This window comes from Thermobia domestica, unplaced genomic scaffold (assembly GCF_964235325.1).
Source record: "Thermobia domestica unplaced genomic scaffold, izTheDome1.hap1.1 HAP1_SCAFFOLD_247, whole genome shotgun sequence".
In the NCBI taxonomy this organism is placed as follows: domain Eukaryota; kingdom Metazoa; phylum Arthropoda; class Insecta; order Zygentoma; family Lepismatidae; genus Thermobia; species Thermobia domestica.
Genome location: NW_027655966.1, coordinates 209,187 through 230,740, shown reverse-complemented (window position 1 = coordinate 230,740; position 21,554 = coordinate 209,187). Strand labels below are relative to the sequence as shown.

Sequence of the window (21,554 nt, the reverse complement as noted above, 5' to 3'; positions counted from 1 at the left end):
GTAAATCTCAAAATGGCAAATGTCCCCTTAATGGCCCCCTATGTCCACTTCCATGCAACTCCACTCACAACTGCAGTATATGTCCCTGTTATTCATGGCTTTTATCATGGTGCTCATATTTTTATTCCTCAACATCCGCTCATTTTACACTCATAAAATTCTTTTTGGACAACTTCTACTGGAAGAAAAAGTCAATAATTTCATTCTCACTGAAACTTATACCCAAACTCACTTGTCGACTTCCAGGCTACCACATCCTTCGCCAAGATAGTACAATAACAGCGCGCCGCGCCAACGGCGAATTTCCCATAGGTTTATCATCTCACATAATTTACCGTACTCATTCTGCTCCGCTCCAAAATCTACCAGAACATCTCATTACTGCTCTTTATTATAAATCATTATGTGTAAGAGTAGCAACAATTTATGTCCATCCAGGTCAGTCAATTCCACTTTCGTTCCTTCGCTGCATCTCTAACACCCTCTCCAATTACATCATTTTAGCAGACATTAACATTCAGAGTCGATCAGATAGAAATAATACAAGTTTCAGGAATTTTATTGCCACAACCAAGACCGATGTATTTCATCCTTTACCTAAACCTACTCACTCTTAATTCAATACCGCTCCAGACAACGCCATAACGTCTTTATCTATATCACAACGTATTCACATCGATATCTTAGATTCTCTGGGAAATTATCATATCCCAATAAAATTTAGCCTCCGAGTATCTACCACATGTACTACCGTAGCACCGCCACCTCAACGACTCGTTCTCCGTTATGATAAGGCATAGTGGCCGAACTATCGCGCTTACTTAACACACTACCAGAAATGCGCCCCTCCTGGACGGACGATGAGCTATAGTCTACCTTGGCCCAAAGCACAAAACCTAATTCAAGTTACCTCCGAGAAATTCATTGCCCATTCTAACTACTCACCTCGTAAATCTAAACTACACACACAATATTTTACTCTCATTCAGCGTTTAGGTCAGTTTTATAAGGAATATGTTCGATCTGGTAACCGCAAAGCTCTTCAACATCACAGAGCCCTTCACTGTACAGTCTCCAACTACATTAAAGCATATGCACTAAGACAGAGAATCAAGCCTTTCAATTCTCTTAGTGGCATATCCCAAGCTTAAAATTATATTGGAAGCGTTTTAACGCACTCACTGAAAAATAAAACACAAAAAAGGCCTATCCACTCATTCATCATGATCAAACACTCCACTCCAATCAAGATAAAGCTAACGCCTTCTCTACTTACTTACAGGATATGTTTACGCTGTTATCATCTACACGTCATTTTCGTCATCATCCCACAGAGCACTTTAACTTCTCTTCTACATCTTCAACCTGACGTTAAGTACAGTCTCTTATCGTAACACACTCACTGCTCACATCACTCCTGCTGAGATCAAGAATGTAGTCTCTCGCAAACCCAGCACCGCTCCAGGCATCGATAACATATCGTATCGCCATGTGAAAGAAAGCCCACCCGTTCTGATAAATATCCTTGCCCTCATATATACTTTTATTATTCGTACCGGCTCTATACCCACTACACGGAAAACGTTCAAAGTTCTTATGTTTCTTAAACCAGAAAAACATCCCGACAAAGTATCCTCTTACCGTCCGTTTCAGCTCACCCCGGTTTTCACTAAAATTCTGGAGAAAATATTCGTACAACGTATTCATCTCCATCTTCCAAGATACAACTTCCTGCCACACTATAGCCTACCCAGTACGATCGAATGCCTTTTCCCCAAATCATATTCCATCTCAAAAAGCTTCGTATTAAATACTTTCAGACACGTCTCAATTTTAATCACCCGCTCCTCCGTGACACTATTAACGCTCATACCAATTTTGATCTTTTACATCCCATTATACATTCTCCTCTTTCTCTTCTTTCCATACTGTATCATTGCTTCTGTACCACCCGACCAACCCGATCTTCCACTCACTCGTACTTTTCTCATCGACCATCCTTAACCTCATTTCATACCGTCATATTCCGCATAGTAGCCCTCTGTTACTAACAGGGCTTCCCCATGTCTCTCATCAATTCATGGAGCAGTCCCCAAGCAAGAAGATTATCTTCCATATGTCTAACAATCACCCTCGTGTTGTGTTGTCAAGTGCACCTCATCTCATAGTCATCTCATTCCTCTTTTCTCCCTCATAAAGAAATATTGTCCAATCCTACAGTGTACTGTAGTCAATTTAGCAAGTAATGCCGACATTCCCCTATCTTACGATTGCTATCGCATTGATAACAACATCCAACTTCTATATACAAGATATGATGAAATAAAGTGATAATAAACAAAAAATCCCCTAGACCATTTTCCAGTCCTTTTCCCTCAAATTCCCAAACTTATCTTTCCTCATGGAGAGCGTGACCCTTGGGCGTAAACAATATTACCATAGTTTGTGGATAAACATTCGACAGCTGTGTAAGGCACAGAGAAGATTCCTCAAAAATGAGACAATTTGTGAATTGTTAGAAAGCCTTGAAATTAGTGGTGCAGAGGATACTGCGGGTGACTGAGATGATGAGTTTATACCTCGTGGATGGAATGATTCAGAATCTGAGGACAATTTAGAAGTGAATATAAAAGAACATAGTGATGTTGTTGACGACAAGACAATTCCAGGAAATGATGACAAAATTATAGAAAAATCTGGGAGTTTGGAAAACTTCAGCTGTACATGTGACCCGTCGTCAAAGATATAATAAAATGTAAGGGGCCCCAGGGCCTACGAGAGTTACTTGGAATACAAATAACATTCTTGATGAGTTCAATCACTTTGTTGACGATGAAATGTTAAATATCGTTTGAAGTACACGAATAAGGAAGCCATCCGAACAATCAACGAAATAAGAAAAGAGTGTGCTCCAGGAAAAGCTGGAGCCTGGAGAAATGTAGATCTAGTTGAACTTAGAGCTTTCTTTAGTGCTTTAGTGACAGCAGAAGCTCTGCGCTTCAGAAAAGAAAATATTTGCCTAAGGTTAAGCAAGGACGAAAGCATTTAACGTGCATTTTTCACAGTAGTCATGTTAAGGGTTAGGTTTGCTCATATCAGTCAATTCATACGATTTCATGATAAAACTACACGTGTTCATCGAAAACGAGTATCAAGCTTTTAGCTATCAAAAAGGTCTGGGATCACTTCCTTGAAAAATAAAAGAAATTCTATGAACCGTTCGATACTTTGACAGTAGGTGTCAACTTGCGGCGTTTCATGGACCTTGTCCATTCAAACAATATATGAAGTCAAAGCTAGCAATGTATGCTATCAAACTCTGGGCTGCAGCTGATATAAAGACAATTTATATGTGTATACAGGGAGATTTCCCCGAAATGTTCCAGAGAAAAAAATCACATCGCGTTCAATGCTACATAATGGAACCTTGTACTGAACAGAAAAAGATGTCAAAACATACATTTTTTACCTCCGTACCAACTGCAGAGTTTCTGTTGACAAAGGATATTACTATTACTGTGACACTCAGGCAAAGGAGCCAGACACACCACCGATCATGGACACTTCAAAGGACAGGAGTCAATATTTCTGTTATCAATATTTGTCAGTATTTCTCAATTTATCAATATTTCTTTTCTGTGATGATACGGCCATTGTCAGCTACATCCCCAAGAAAATAAAGTTCTTCGTGTGCTATCAACACAAATCATTAATTATTCTTTGATGACGAAAATCGAACGCCAAAGATGATTCTTCATTACAATCCAACTAAAAGAAGAGTCAAGAGCGCTGATGAATTGATTCGACAATATTCATGTTCTAGATGTACTTCCAGTTGGCATTTTAGACTCTTTATGAACATAATTTACAGTACAGCAATAAATTCAGTCGTCATTTGGCTCCTGAGAATACCATACAGCAATAAGAAAGAGCATAACAAAAGACACGACTTCTAGTTGTAGTTGGGAAAAGAACTAATAGATCCAAACATTGCACAAAGAGCTGCTGAGCCGATTGGGTTACAAACTCGCATAGAAACAGCAGGAGTACAAGCAACCCAAGGTCGAGTCGCAACTAACCCAAAAGTACAGAAAAGAAGAAAAGAGGACGATGATAGCTGTGAGCACGAAATTCGGTTCGGAAGGTAAATACAAAGTGTGACAATTGCAATCGATTTATGTCCAGAAGCCATAGGAAAGTTCAAACTTGCAGTGCTTGCTGTTAATGTTGCTAGTATTCGTACAATACAAATTTCATGTTTGTATACCAAGTTAAACAGCTCTTTTTCCTTGTAGTGTAGAATTTAGTAAATATGTCTCATTTTTGTAAAATGTAGTGTTGTATAGCATTTGATTTACAAACCATGTGACAATCAATTGTATAAATTAAACAACAAAACATACAATATGTAAGAATCTAGCACATGTTATCATTCTTTGTATAAGACACGCTAATTTGTACAGTAAAGAAGATATAAAAATGATCATTTCTATACAGTAAGTATTAAGCTGCAGATTTGTTCTTGAGGTACGTTTTGACTCACCCTTTATATATGTACTTATACACCATTTACGTATCTGAAAAGTAACAGAGTAAACTAAGTGTTGAGGTTAAACTATTTCCACACGGTAGTCAACACTGATGCAGTACTATTGATGTTCATGTTGAATTATTGGGGGTACACTTTTTTGATACACACACTGATGTATATGTACATTTTTCCAGAATTATAAAACTAAAGATCTTACGAAGCCTAATATTGAAAAATGAGAGACAAAGCTTAAAAATCACACCGTAGAAACAAATGCTCAGTAAAATGTTCATGGGATCCCTTAGAGACCCTATTTGGTTAAGAAGGTTGATCAACTTACCTTTTAATGATAAGGGTTAATTCTTTGAATAAACCACATACATGACATACATAATCACATGTTAAAATTAGGTCTCCGTCCAATTTCAATTTTTTGTAATTTTTAACCTTAAAAGGAAATAAGAAGAACTGCCAGAAATTTGTTATTTAGTAATTCGAAAATTTAAGGAGTGGTTCTACATAGCCTAACAAAATTTAAAAAGAGAACATTAAAATATATATGTCAGATAAAAGAAAATTGATCCCTGTACAAAACTGTTTATCTATTGAACGTATTCAACATCATCAAGGTCAATAACATGAATTGTACACCTTCCACGTGGTACAACGTATCGCTTACGTTTATAATTTTGTACTTTTTTTACCCATAGACATGGATATCAAAACAAATTAAATGTACAGAAATGTATATGTGGTTGTTAAAGAATACACTGTCCAACAAATATTGATCGAAAGTATGTAAATTTTTGAAATTGCGATTTTACATTCATTTAAGCATAATATGAAAGGAAATGATAATAGAAGAATTTTCTTAGCTCAGGTTGTAAAAAAAAACGCCCTTGTACAACAGTAGCTGTATATATACAAATGTATTAATATTTATAGAACATTTAAGCAAAATCCTTGTAAAAGCCTACATTTCACTTTTTTTTATCTATTTCACTGTGATGTGATAAGCTGGGGAGTTAAGAAGTACCCTAACCTATAGCTTTCTATACCCTTGTACTCCCTTTTTCAAAATTGCGTAAATACCAGTTTCACAGCGATACAGAAAATAAAGTAACCGTGGTCAAGTTAAACATTAACAATTCCGTAATAAAAATCACTATTAACATCAAAACATGAAAAATATGTACAAATACCTTTTTGTGCAAGAACTACACTGCAATGTAGACAAAAGTTTCAAGTGTTCCCTTGTACAGGATTATGTTTATTTTATTTTGAGCGTCTTTGCTTGGCTTACCTTTTGTAGGTTACATCTGGAGCATCCCTTGCAATAGTCCAACAGTAGTCGGCCAATATGTTCGAACTCCACTTTCCTTCATATCTCTTCTCCATGGCTGCAATATCTTGATGGAAACGCTCACCATGTTCGTCACTTACTGCTCCACAATCTTCGGGAAAGAAGTCTAGATGTGAATGAAGAAAGTAAAGTTTCAGAGACATATTGCAAACAAGATTTTCGTAGCACAATAACAACTTTGCTACCAGTTGTTTGTAATTTGTTGCTCGGTGTCTTCCCAAGAACTGTGAACAAACACTCTTCAAGCTTTCCCACTCAGCTTTCTCCTCACCTTGGAGAATTTCGTCGAACTTGTGATCTTTGAATAGTTGCCTAATCTGTGGCCCTATGAAAACAGCCTCTTTAACTTTGGCATCACTTAATCGAGGAAATTGTCCTCTTAGGTACTTATAGGCCTCATCCTCTTGGTTCATGCTCTTAACAAAACTTTTCATAAGACCTAATTTAATATGTAGAGGGGGAAGCAAAATTCGGTTACGATCTACCAGTGGTTCATGCTGCACATTTTTCACTCTCGGCTGAAGAGTTTCTCTTGTACTCCAATCACTTTTGCGTTAATGAGATCCACGATCTCTACTGTCCCATTCACATATAAAGCAACAATACTTTATATACCCTAACTGCATACCTAGCAACAGTGCTATTACTTTAAGGTCACCACAAATGAGCCACTGAAAATCGTAATATTTAATGGCTTGAAGTAAACGATTCAAGTTTTCATAAGATTCCTTCATATGAAATGCGTAACCTACAGGAATTGAAGGAAGTTCATTTCCAATATGTAAAAGCACTGCCTTTAAACTCACCTTGGACGAATCTATAAAGAGCATCCACTCCGTAGGTTCGTAATTAATTTCAAGTGTGCTCATGAGACCATTTACATCTGTACATGCCACAAGTGTGTCTTCCATAGTAAAAAATGAAGTGAACATCTTCTCCCTATTCCGATACACTGAAATATTTACTTTTTTCTGCAATAAATTCCATTGCTTTAAGCGTGACGCTAAAATTTCGGCTTTGCTTTTCGAGAGGTCCAAGTTTCTGATTAGATCACTTAGTTCATCTTGAGTAAGTCTATGTGGTTCACATGGAGGTTCTTCTACAACAAATGTAGGGTCCCTCGAAGTACTTCATTCAGGAGCTTCAACTTCTTGATCATCATCAGAAAAAAGATCGTATTCTTTAGGTGGGTCAGGAACAGGTAGTCCTTCTCCATGTGGAACAGGGCGCATTGCAGAAGGAATGTTAGAATAGATCAAGGCCGGCTTCTTCTTCGTGGAAATTCCCTTCTTGACGGAAGGAACCATACAAAAATAACAGTCTCTGATGTGGTCGCTTGGCTCCCTCCAAATCATGGGCACTGCAAAAGGCATTGAGCGCCCCTTCCCATTAATCCTATTTCTTAGATTGCTGGCACAAGTGTTACACACAATGTGGGGTACCCAAGATTTATCTTGGTCTCCAATTTTACAACCAAATATTGATAGGCTTTTCTTATTAGTGGTATAATAGTCTGCTTTGTCAGGAAAATGTCACTTCCCCACACACGTAATAGAAGCTATCCGCACTGTTTACACAATTTCGCGGCATTTTTGTTTATTGAAATTCTCAAAATGTCACTTGAAATAGTTCCGACAACCATTTAAAAATATACATTCGAAATACCAGTATTTTTGCGTACTTGCAGTTGTATTTTTATGTCCTGCACTATACAAACTTCACACCCAAAACGCTGATAACTGCACTAAACCTGTCTTTTCTAACAATAGCAGAACACTACTGAGATAAGAAACACAATGAAACCAAGCATTCATATAGTTTCTCCAGTGTTGCCGGATCAGTGTAACATTTTACCCCAAACGAAGCGAATATATTTATTTTTAAAGCGTTATTATTAGACATGCCTGTAAAACAAAAAGTAGAGCTAATATTCGAAAATAACTTTCAAATTCGTGATAAGCACCACAAAATCAATAAGAATTAACTGATGTTGTTCAATTTACATGGATCCCTTAGAGACCCTGCTTGGTTCTTGTCACTCGCGCTGTTGCAAAAAGCAAACGGGTTAATAAAAGCTAATGATTTTTACGAACGGTCGCCTTAACGGAGTCACCTTTACTGCTATTCCTCAAGTAGTTCCTCCCCCTCTTCCACCTAAAAGCTCGCTGATGTTCTGGAATTGTAGTAGCTTCCAGTACAGGTTGAGGAAATAGTTTCGTCTGTGTTTGCTTTTTTCAAACGCGCTAGTAGTTCCGTGATAAAAGTAGCAACCATATATCTTTATGGAGTTTGAAATTTTCCAACGCGCGATCGTTAATGTGATAGGGGGCTGCGGTGGCTCAGTGGTAGAGCGTTCACCTCTGGTGCTTGGGGTCCCGGGTTCGATCCCATCCCCCGCCAAGTGAACTTTGTGGTGGACAAACACCGTGTGCGTGAGTTTTCATGGGGTTCTCCCGTTTCCTCCCAATCTCTTCATTCCACCATTTCATTCATTACTCATCATCACCGTCTCCTTTAGCCTAACCAGCCTAACCATGGGACGTAAAACTCAAAGATTTCATTTCATTTTTCGTTAATGTGATAATTACTGTCTATGAGTGAAGTTTTGTTTCTCCAAGCAATGTCTCGCTTCTTGAATACAAGTGAGTTACAAAAGTGGCTTGACAATATTAATGACGAGTCTGAGGTTAAATATCGAAAATTAGTGGCTGCTGAAACTAATGCGGATTTAAGTAATGAAAAAATGAATGAAGATGATATTGATCATGATAGTGAAGCAGATAAGAACAGTGTAGGTGCAGACTCAGATGCAAACGATATGGATGTGAGTTACAGTTATAGTGAAAATAGTGAAGATTCTTTCATTGGGAAAGACAGAAAAACAAAATGGAAGAAGTAACTAGCAACATCGGCAAAGACAGAGTGTAAAAACATTGTGAAAACGATGCTAGGACGAAACTTACGGATAACTGAGCAAATTGACGCTTTTTTTTTAATTATCGATATAGCCGTGATTGATGAAATTGTAAAATGTACTAACAAGTTTCGACGAAAAACGCACTGCATCTGTACAGCAACTTCAAGAGCGGAGGCTTTATAATGATGTTTTTTATTTGATTCCCACAAAGAAGGGAGCACGTGATGATGTAAGATCACTGTGGGCACGTGACGGAACAGGAATTCCAATCGTAAGAGCAGCAATGAGTTACACAAGCTTTTTACTGCTACTCAGGGCATTAGATTCGATGATTTCGAAACCCGACCTCAGAGGAGAGATATTGACAAGCTATAGATATACCACATTGACTTGACACCTAGTCTTCTGTTCCAAGTGCTGGTATCAGCTGAAGAAATCCACTCAGTTTTGCCAAGGCTCTTTCGTTTAGCAACAGCTGAACCCTTAATGGCTCAACGCGTGAATGTGTCCATGGTTTGAGCTTCAGTTCACATTTTTGCCACAGATCAAGACATTTTGACAGCAATTCGAAACATTATAAGTAATTTACTGAACAATTGCATGCATTATTTTAAATAAATGTTACTAAATATATTGTTCTTATCTCAAAATGTCAATGTTGGAAAAAAAGCAAACGCGCGAGTAGTTATGTTACTAAATTTGGCGCGAGTGACAAAAGGTTAAAAAGGTTGATCAACTTACCTTTTAATGATACGGGTTAATTCTTTGAATTAACCACATATATGACCATATAATCACATGTTAAAATTAGGTCTCCGTCCAATTACAATTTTTTGTAATTTTTAACCTAAAATGGAAATAAGAACTACCAGAAATTTGTTATTTAGTAATTCGAAAACTTAAGGAGTGGTTCTACATACTCTAAAAAAATTTAAAAAGGGAACATTAAAATATATATGTCAGATAAAAGGAAATTGATCCCTGTACAAAACTGTTTATCCATTGAACGTTTTGAACATCATCAAGGTCAATAACATGGATGGATGGATACATGGATACATGGATAACATGGATAACATGGATACATGGATAACATGGATACATGTACCTTCCACGTGGTACAACGTATCGCTTGCGTTTATATTTTTTTATTTTTTTTTACCCATAGACACGGATATCAAAACAAATGAAATGTACAGAAATGTATATGTAGTTGTTAAAGAATATTTATCATTTTTATTGTTCCCAAATTAATGGGAAATATTAAGCAAATTTGTAAAAAGATGCGTCAATACATCCAGTTTATATAAGAGAATAGACCCACTGTAGACACCCATATAACAATACATGGTAGAGGAAATCATAAAAAGGGTTAACCGAGGTCAACAATCTCCAAAATTTTAATTTTTGCCAATTTTTTACCTACGAAAGGGAACTGGGTGAAACACCTTAAATTAGATTGGTATTTATTACGTTCCTATATTACTATACCAAATTTTTTAAATTGGACAAGTTTTATTTTTATTATTGTTGTTTTTACTGCTCTTTTTACATGCAATTCTTCACATACATGTCTTTGCCGATTATACACATATTAACATTATAAGAATTACCGGGTGAATATGTTATCAAATTATATTCCTATAACAACATATTTATAGATATGCGAAAATAATTTTGCACAAGAGTGTACCTCTCCAAAATTTCAAGGTATGTTAATATACATATGTGTTGTAGAAGATAATACACATGTTTATAATCATATAAGGTAATAAGGCCTCACCTAATTGAATAAGGCCAATAACAAATCACTTGGTCGTACTAATTTTGGTAATAAAAATGTTACTAATAGGGCTACCCAAATGTAAATACATAAATTACAAATTATATAAAAATTCAAGGTATAATACGGTACCAGAATTTTCTATCCTTCTCAAACAGTCAAGCTGCGAAGAATATTTATCTAGTATAAACGTATGAAATACACAAAGAGCTATACTGTTCAATATACTAATTTCTAACGTGAAATTCCAATACTGAATAGGAAGTCACATTAAAGCGCTTATAGTTAATCCTTATTGTATCCTAAACCGAGACACTAAAAAATATTACCAATATTTATTGAGAATGTAACCTATAGATTTTGAACTGTTATTTTGTTCTTATTTTGAATTTGATTGAAGTTTTCTATATAGTTTCCGCTAGTTGTAGTGGCAAAAGGAACAATTTGAGTAATTAGAGTTGTCTATACTTGTTCGGCTTAACTTGGTATAAGAATCGATTTATCCATGTCATATTGCCAGCAATATATAAATCGATATTCCAATGTAACGTTTCCATAGCGTTCTTCTGTTGATATATTTATGCGTGTATGGTATTATATTTCCATCCCTATTAATGTGACGTATAGTTTTCCCGTGTTTATAACACATAAATAAATTTGGTAAAGATTATTACGAGAGCTGGCTTATCCTTTCTGGTTTTATGCTGTTAGAAAAGAAATTACTACTTTCTATACAACACAATTTTCTTTTTAGAACAAATTCGATTTTAGATTCTTAGTGAGGTACCTAAAATATCAGAATAAATTATATTTATCGATGATCGTAAAACAATTCCGGTAAAATCGTAATTATATTAATAGATAGTTGGGAAGCATGATAAACCTTTAAGTAGGTAATTTTACCGTCATCTGAAGTGAAGTATGAAGGTTCAAAGATTACAATACTGGTAACATAATTCAATGATTTATGGATTCTCAACAAAAGAAAATATTGATATTGTAAATGGCATATATTAGAAATTAAGAAACCTGGGCTACATTTCAGACATTAAACCGAGAAACATGGTTCTCGTTTCATAAAAAAAAATCTATACAAACTTCCTTTCTGTTACATGTACTAGCCAATATTAACATATTTAATCAGTATACGTATATTCCAATTCGTATATTTTCCAATTTGTATATTCCAATAGGTATTCATATATTTTCTCTTCCGTTTTCTTTGAAACAAAATAGCTATCATAGAGGTGATCATGGTACTTTTTGCCTTAATTTGATTCATAAGAAAGTTTTCTAATAACCAAAAGTGAAATATTGAAGTATGAACAACATTATGAGAACAGCATTATGAGAACAGTAGTACAAAAACAGATTATATAGTGCATATGTCTTATTACTTCCTTTCTCTTTCTAGGATCGCCGAAAGAGCAATATTGCTGTTATTTTTCTGCGATGATTAACCAGTAAGCAATATATGGAAAAGCGCCGTAACTACGTGGTGAAAGCGAGAATATACAAAACATTTCGTTAACAAGCGATTTTTTCTATACATTTTCTTCTGTAAGGTTCTTGAAAAGGCTGATAAAACTGCATATTAGAAGAAACAAAATAAAAACACATGTTTTTTCAATATCTGTGTTAGAAAGATAATGGCAAAATAAGTTACAATATATTATAGTATTGTAAGGAGAAATGGAAATGGAAATTAATGGATAAACTCCGACATATGTTAATACGTAATAGGGCTGTTCCGATAATGGAGTAATCTATAGAAATTCGATAAAATTTCTAAACTCGTTGATAAATTTGTTAATAAAGAAATTTATTTTCATCATATTATCGAACTTTTGGGATTCTTAGAACGCTCTTGGCGGTGGAAGTGTACGAGACTACCAAAATGTTCGACACATTTGAAGTGTTCGAGATATTCGAAATGTTTCGAGACTTTACTTTTGCATTCGTTTAAACATATCTTAATTAATCTAATTAGCTTTTACGGTATGCTAAATTCAGTAAGAATGTTGTACAATGTCTCTCTTCTAACCGAGTCGTAAGATTTTCTAAAATCAATAAATAGTTAATATACCGGATTATTGTATTCCCATTACTTTTCGAGTATTTGTCGAATGGTGTATATTTGGTCGATAGTCGATCGATTTCATCTAAATACGCACTGATAGTTTCCAACAATTTCTACTGCGTATATGGTCAATCTTCCGAATAGAGTATTTCAAAGGATTTTATAACATGTAGACAGAAGAAAAATGCCTCAATAATTATTACAGTCATTTCTGTGGCCTTCGTGCGAATTGCAACAATGATTCAGTTTTTCCACTCTTGTTTCAGTTCTTTCTATTTCCAGATAAGGAAAATGAGTTTGTGTATCTTTAGCTTCGCCTCCAGCTAAAATTAACACAGCCGGACTTTCGTCTACATCCGAACATTTGTGTTTCTTTAATTTCCTTACAGCGATTTCTACTTCTACTCGAAGATCTAATTCTGCTTCAGCTCAGAAGGCTAAGCAGAAGCTTCACAAATATTATGGTTTCTGCACCTTTGATGCGAACAGTGCATAAGTAGTTTCAAAACTTTCGGTCAACGTTTTTTACGTTTCTATCGAAGTCACTACGTAGGAAATCATGGATAACATTCATGACATGATAACGGATGGTAGACAAGTGAAGGTACGCGAGATTTTTACAACAGCAGAGGTAAGTTCAAACTTATTGTATGAAACAATTTCCATCACAATCTTTGGTATTTATTGTTATAATTCCAAATTAATTGCAATTTTCTCAGCAAAATCAAAAGCTCTTTGAAATACTGCGTCAGTTGATCAAGGTTGATCTTTACACAAATTAAAGTTTTATCACCAATTCCAAAAGTATACTGAAATCCCGTCAAACGGTTCAAAGCAATTTAACACGTTATCTTCTATTGCGTGATAGTGGTGGAAAGAACTTCGAACCCTAATTTCGGAACGTGAGAACTCTATCAATTTATGACTTCATTGGCAGTACAGTTCAGAGCATGGGATACAGCCAATAGTTATTAAATGTCCAAACAAATGGCATTGCAGTAAATAGACTAAAAAGACCTTTCTCATGGTGCATTACGTTCTCCGAGTTTTAATTGAGAGGAAATGAATATTTTAATCTAGAACCTAGACCATACCGATTAAGGCGACACGCATTAAGCTCATCACAACATAGCTTGCGGGTGTTTTTGCTATTCTTCTAGCTAATAGAGATTACTGAACGCTTAATACGAAACAAATGTCATTTCACAATTCAATGGTACTTTTATTTGTAATCGTTTAGAAAGTGATTTCTCCCAAGTGTTGCAAACGCTTCCCATATAATGATCTTTCTGTAGGAAGAATTACAGGGACTATTACACATTATGTTATTTTTCAGATGTAGAAATTTAACAATAAAGTCTTCGCCATTAGACAACCTAAACGGGGTAACAGGTCTAATGTTGCTCACAGTGCAGCTCGTTAACATTGATTTCTCAATGCAGTTAGTAATTGAGGGTATTCATAACGTTTCTTTTAAAGCTCAACATAATATTGCTTCAGAAGTCCTGTGTGGGATGGGTAACATTTGTGAACGCGATCTCTCCTAACGTATTGGCTGAAATTTCATTTCATATTTCATATTTTGGTAACTATTACCAAATTTGGTTTCAAATGAAATGCTATTAACCCATGTTGCCATGTATGAAAAATAAACGCTCCACCACTAGACCGGACGGAGTTCGGCAGTGCGGTTGAATTTGCCACAATTATCCATCACCCTCAAAACTAATGTTGACGTGTTTCGAGATTTTTTAAACAAACCAGTATATTACGAGATACAGGGGCTGGCAAGTTTTAAATGAACCAACACACACACATTAAACACACAAATATATATATATATATATATATATATATATATATATATATATATATATATATATATATATATATATATATATATATATATATATATATATATATATATATGACCGATTCCATTTCAAATCGTCCAGGCAAGCCACAATTGGTCCCCATCATAGTCTCAGATTTCATTTATTTTTTTAATATGGGATCTACATGCAATATTATTAGACCCATATTTTTTCTTTTTGCTGAAAAAAATTTTTCCTTCGATATACAGCCTTCCAAAATGGCCGCCCTCATCTCGGATTGCTCGAAAAACTGAAAAACATGTCAAATTAAAAGTTCTGTTGTAGAGAAACGAATGTACTTAGTAACATAATCGCAATAGCAGGAAGAGTATAAAGTTGTATGTTTCGTTGGAGGGCCAAAATTCGTCTATTGGTCCAATAGCAATCGCGCAATTCACTCGCAATGTTGCCAACTTTGGTGAAATTTTTGCTAACTTCAAACACTTTTTTCTCTGTCCTCACGAGCAATATCAACCATCTGATTCTAGCATCGAAATTTACTCCATAAGGTCTCTTGACGATGTAAAGGACTTACGTTTCTGATTATTACATCCCACGATATAGCATGATGAAAAGCTGAAAATTTCATTAAGACACCATGTTTGGACGCCATTTTCTCAAAAACCCCACCTTTGAAAAATCTGAATTTTTTTCATGTATTGGAGAAGTACCTAAGGATTTAATATCCGTTAACCGTTCATGCGGTTGCAGCCCCTAACATTCGCAATTAATTATTGAAATTTCGATTTTTGTACTTGAAATGTAAATATTTCCTATGGGCACTTTGGTCCTATACACAAGGCGATTTGAAAGGGAGTATGAAAATTTTGAGAGATGAATCCTGACATAAAATCCAGTAGAAAAGTTCCTATAAACATGAGTCGAATTCCGCTTCGTTTTCGAATTACAGGGTTTCCAACTCGGGACCCCAAATCGGCTCGCGACAATGGAAAATAAAATATAAATTTCGTGTTAAATCAGAACTATGTGCTAAAGTTATGATGAAGTTCAGAAAGTTGATTTGTATCAACATGATGATTTTTACGTGCGTTGCAATTCGGTTGGCAGTGTTGCCAACTTGGTACAACTTTTATTTGTTTCCAAATGACACTACGTGGAGTTTATGTGATATTTGATATTCATTAATGATTGCAGACATCACATGAAGCACAATTTTCCCCATGTCAGCACAGTTTTCGAAAACACATGTATTTCATTAAAAGGTATATCTCGTGTGTTATTGATAGTTGCAACATTAAGTGTGAATTTCACTCGATGTTTGCCATCATTAGCAAAACCAAAATGTCGAATAAAAACTACGTCTGTGTAAGTTGTAATAATAATAATAATAATAATAATAATAATAATAATAATAATAATAATAAAATATTTTTTATTATTGCAAAATATCTCATAACTCCACGCATCAAGTACGAACTTGTTCAAGAAGTTCTGCTGCAACCATGAAACAGTTTCTTACGAGATTCGGTGTCGTGACCATCGTCCTAGTGTTCTTTGGAACCATGAAAATCGTTTTCACTGGTAACATGACATTGTAGTGCACTAGTTACAGTGTTCGTGTGAATAACAATGGAGAAGTCCTATTACAGTAAAGACCGTATTAAATGTGTTGATTCTAAAAGGCATAAGATAATTGTGTACAGAAAGAATTCTTGACAAACATTTTAAAAGTAAAATAAAATATGTATTGCGTACAGCGCGTCTGCCAAAACGTAGTATTAGGAGAGGATGATTATTTGTGTAAAGGGTGTAAAGGGTACACGCTGTACGCAATCTGTATATTTTACCGCAAGATAATTGTTTTTGGCTAGAATTCTTTCTGTGCACAATCCTCTTACGGCTTTTAGCATAATCAACACATTATCTTATGCCTTTTAGAGTCATCAACACATTTAATACGGTCCTTACTGTAATAGGACTTCCCCATTGTTATTCACACAAACACCTAACTAGTGCACTACAATGTCATGCTACCAGTGTAAACAATTTTCATGGTTCCAGAGAACACTAGGACGATGTTCACGACACCGAATCACACAATCAATCAATAACGCATGAGATAAAACCTTTTAATGAAATACATGTATGTTCTCGAAGACTGCGGTGATCTAGGGAAAATTGTGCTTCATGTGATGTTTGCAATCATTAATATATACCAAATATCACATAAAATCCACGTAGTGTCATTTAGAAACAAATAAAAGTTGTACCAAGTTGGCAACACTGCCAACCGAATTGCAACGCACGTAAAAATCATCATGTTGATACAAATCAACTTTCTGAACTTTATCAAAGCTTTAACACACAGTTTCTGATTTAACGCGAAATTTATATTTTATTTTCTATTGTACCGAACCGATTTTGGCACCCGAGTTGGAAACTCTGTAACTCGAAAACGAAGCGGAATTCGACTCATGTTTATAGGAACTTTTCTATTGGATTTGATGTCAGGATTCATCTCTCAAAATTTTCATACTCCCTTTCAAATCGCCTTGTGTATAGGACCTAAATACCCATAGGAAATATTTACATTTCAAGTACAAAAATCGAAATTTCAATAATTAATTGCGAATGTTAGGGGCTGCAGCCGTATGAACGGTTAACGGATGTTAAATCCTTAGGTACTTCTCCAATACATGAAAAAAATTCAGATTTTTCAAAGGTGGGGTTTTTGAGAAAATGGCGTCCAAACATGGTGTCTTAATGAAATTTTCAGCTTTTCATCATGCTATATCGTGGGATGTAATAATCAGAAACGTAAGTCCTTTACATCGTCAAGAGACCTTATGGAGTAAATTTCGATGCTAGAATCAGATGGTTGATATTGCTCGTGAGGACAGAGAAAAAAGTGTTTGAAGTTAGCAAAAATTTCACCAAAGTTGGCAACATTGCGAGTGAATTGCGCGATTGCTATTGGACCAATAGACGAATTTTGGCCCTCCAACGAAACATACAACTTTATACTCTTCCTGCTATTGCGATTATGTTACTAAGTACATTCGTTTCTCTACAACAGAACTTTTAATTTGACATGTTTTTCAGTTTTTCGAGCAATCCGAGATGAGGGCGGCCATTTTGGAAGGCTGTATATCGAAGAAAAAATTTTTTTCAGCAAAAAGAAAAAATATGGGTCTAATAATTTTGTGTGTAGTTTCTTATTTTAAAAAATAAGCTAAATCTGGGACAGTCGTGTGGACCACCCTGGACGATTTGAAATGGAATCACTCATATATATATATATATATATATATATATATATCCGTTTATGATTACGTAACCAAATATCATCCGAAAGTTTGTGGCAACCACCGGAAAATGTGGAGTAAATTATTAATTATTTGCGTATTTTGTCATTGTAGATTTTTCGCATCATGCCCATAGACTTTGATTTTGCAGAATTTGGGAAATATTTTATTTTGTGGTGAATTTGAACCTATTTTATTAAACTGTCATTAAGAAATTCATATACATCATTTTATGAATCAATCATTATGGATGAATCATATGAAATCATCATGTGTAAGCTTCAGGAGTTGTACCAATTTTTGAAAGTTTCATTAATAACATTTTTTATTTATCTTCTGATTAATGATGCTTCCAATATTAAGTTACAATAAGATTGTCTCCCTCTTTCTCTCTTTCTGTTTCTAGCTCCTTTCGTAAGCATGCGTAAATTACAAGGTATATTTCAGTGTATATGTATATATATATTGGTGTCTGCATGTGTGTGTGGCGGGGGGTGTTTGAAGCATTTATTAGGATCACTTACCAAGGATGATATCGAAACTGCACCTTGAATTGGGAGATATTCTATATATTTCCTGATAGAACTTCTCAAGGAAGTTCATAAGCAGGTGTTCGTTTCGTGCCCGGAAGTGACCCCGCCTTTCCAGGGGCTAAAATATATAGAACATTTTTACCCATTTTCTATACGAGATGTAAAAGTTGACACCTATGCTAAAACGCCAAATACCTGTTTCATCATTGTAAAAGCATGATTTAACAAAGTGAAAATATTTGCCCCAGGGTCCCAGGTTGGGTCCAACTCAAAATTTGCAATTGAAAAGAGGGGCAAGTAGAATATCGTTTGAAAACTAGTGTTAGAAGGAAAACGATAACAGAAGTCTCACAGCTCTAATCAAACTCTGTGCGAAATGGCGGAAGATTAACACTACACTGCTCGCGCGGATTACTATTGTAGTCCAGTGGGTTTCAGTTTTCTGGTATCTGAGGGTTGGCAACACTTGTGACCTTGAGCGGTCGTCTACCTTCCTCCCCCATTTCTACAACACCATCAGTCGAGTGATAGCACCCAAAGTCAACCTACTGATGTTATACGGATTGTTATTTTCGCATGGACTACTATTGTAATCAGTGCGAGTACTGACGTGATAGTTCGTTTTCTGGCTAACGTTTTAACTGTTCTCGTTTTGAACGTATTATTTCACATCATTCGCTCAAATATATGTGATATATATGTTAGTTTAAAATGTCAGAGCAAGAACAGATACGACAGTGGCTAACAGAAACTGAAAGTGACGACGAAAGTGTTTTAGTATAGAACACTAAGATGAAATAGAGGACGATGTTGTCGAGTAGTGACTCTGAAGAAAGTTGTAGTGACGATTTGGAAGAAATAGAAGATGAAGAAAGGAACGGTGTTATCCAGGAAGACAGGTTTCACGAGAATTTTATATTGGAAAGGGCAGAATTACAAGATGGTATATTGATCCAGTGCACCCAAGAAATACGTGAATACAGTGTCATAACGTCATTCCTACACTGCATAGTTATTTCTCCATAGAACAACACTAAATCTGGAGTTGACATATTGGACAAGTTGTGTCGCCAGTATGATACAGCTAGGAATTCACAAAGATGGCCCTCACTCTCTTCTTCCACGAGTTAAACGTTGCTGGAGTAAACGCTCTCATTGTTTTCAAAGCAAATAACAATGATGCTATGATCAACCGTAGAGACTTCCTGCAATCTGTGGCTATGGAACTTATCGAACCTCTTTGTGGAAGATGAACAAACAAGAGTACCCTAAAAAGATGTTTCAGGCGCAGTAAGTGGATCTGCTCTGGCCACAAGCACACTCTTTGCACTGACTCTTATGACTGAAAAACCCAAAATTTTACTTACTTTTGACCTTGTTTTCAAGTGTAAAAGTTAAACTTGCAAACAATTTAACAACTTCTTTTTATTTTTTATAACAGTTTTTAACACTTTAAATGCTAATATCCTCTTTTATTTCAATTTTTAATCAAATAGCAACAAAATAACGAACATTTACAAAAAATATAGTAAATTGTATACGTACTCTAACGTTTTGGCTTCTAATTCTTTTTGTGCATTAAAAAGCAAAATGTTTGCACTGAAATGTGTTCTTTATTGCTTGTGAAAACCCACAAAAATAATGTAAAAAATACCAATTGAATAACCAATAAGATATATATATTTATCAAATGGACTACAATCGTAATCCGCGCGAGCACTCACGTTTCAACAATTTCATGCGAGTACTGTAGTGTTAAATATTAGAAAACAGTTTGCAGCTAACAGTGTATGACCACCACTAGAATTCCAAAACAGTGAAACAGGTGTCAAGATTCTAAAAGACGTGTTACATTATTTGAAAAGTGCTATTTGTCGAAATGATTATGTTTACCCCAGGGTTTCAGATGGGTTCCAACTCAAAATTTGCAATCGAAAAGAGGGGCAAGTAGCATATCATTTGGAAGCCAGTGTTAAAAGAAAAACGATAACAGAAGTCTCGCAGCTCTAATCAAACTCTGTGCGAATTGGCGGAAGATTCAAAATTTGAAAACAGTGCATGGCCACCAGCAGAATTTCAAAACAGTGACACAGGTGTCAAATTCTAAAACACGTGTTACAGTACTTAGAACGTGCAATTTGTCTAAATGAAAATGTTTGCCCCAGGGCCCTCGTAGGGTCCCACGTGGAGTCTATCTCAAAGTTTTCATTTGGAAAGGGTTCAAGAAGTATATCGTTTATAAGCTATCGCTCCTCAACTTTCCGACGACCCGTCTGGTAGAATACAGTGTAGAAGACACGGCTCCGTCGAATGTAGTTTGCTGAAGCTTGGCTTTTGTTCTGGTCTATGTGTGAGAGCAACGTAAGTCACACGCCACGGTCGTAGCAACGTGGTAGCTGCCAGAACTTTATCTTTGTTATGCAGGTATGAGGGCCATATGCATGGCGATCACTCTACGGCGTGATAGTGAAACTTGAGTATCTCGTGGAGGTGTGTGTCCATGCTGTTGTTCATGAAGAAGTGATAAAAGCACAGTGGTTGGATGCACCAACTGCACTGAATAAAACTCTGCTCCATGCAGTGTTCGTCGTCCGGAATCGAACATATCGAGAAAGCTGGATCCCTTGTGTGGAAACTGAAAGACAAGTCTCTCACTGACTGGTAACTAAAATCGTCAGGAAGTTTGACGTATCCACATTTGCCGAAAGGGTACTTGATCATATCCTGGAATCTGGGCGATTCCAACTGATTTCGTGTTACCCCAATCTGTAAAAAATATATCCCACATCGAATGGCTGTCCATAGGAAGTACAGTCTGGAGTGATTGTTCTTGGATGTAAGTCAGGACACTCTTGATAGAAGTCCGGATCTCTCATGATGACTGTGTCGTCGTTCAACAAAAGACAGGGAGTTTCAATATCTCCAACAAGATGTGGCAGGTATTATTAGAATATTCCCTTTGTCATCATTCCTGACTTGTTGGCTCTGATTATGACTCCAGGAATCTGAAGTAGAATACAGGCTGGATAGAAGGTGGAGTCAGCGAAATTTGATCTTGTTTTTCTAGAAATCGATATCATTTCCTGGAATTGGGAGGCAAGTTTCGACAAGCCTTTAGTTGTTATGTTCATAGCCTCTTACGGTTACCACAGAAGCCGTGGGAAAATGTTGATTTGTGAGAACAGCCTGTTGCTATGCTCATAGTCT

General features: G+C 35.8%; 1 long non-coding RNA gene across 1 annotated transcript in view; it reads right to left on the bottom strand.

Moving 5' to 3' along the window:
• Positions 1–21,554, bottom strand: part of LOC145676623 (uncharacterized) — a 273,732-nt gene that overhangs the window by 61,820 nt on the left and 190,358 nt on the right. The gene's annotated exons all lie outside the window — the stretch shown is intronic.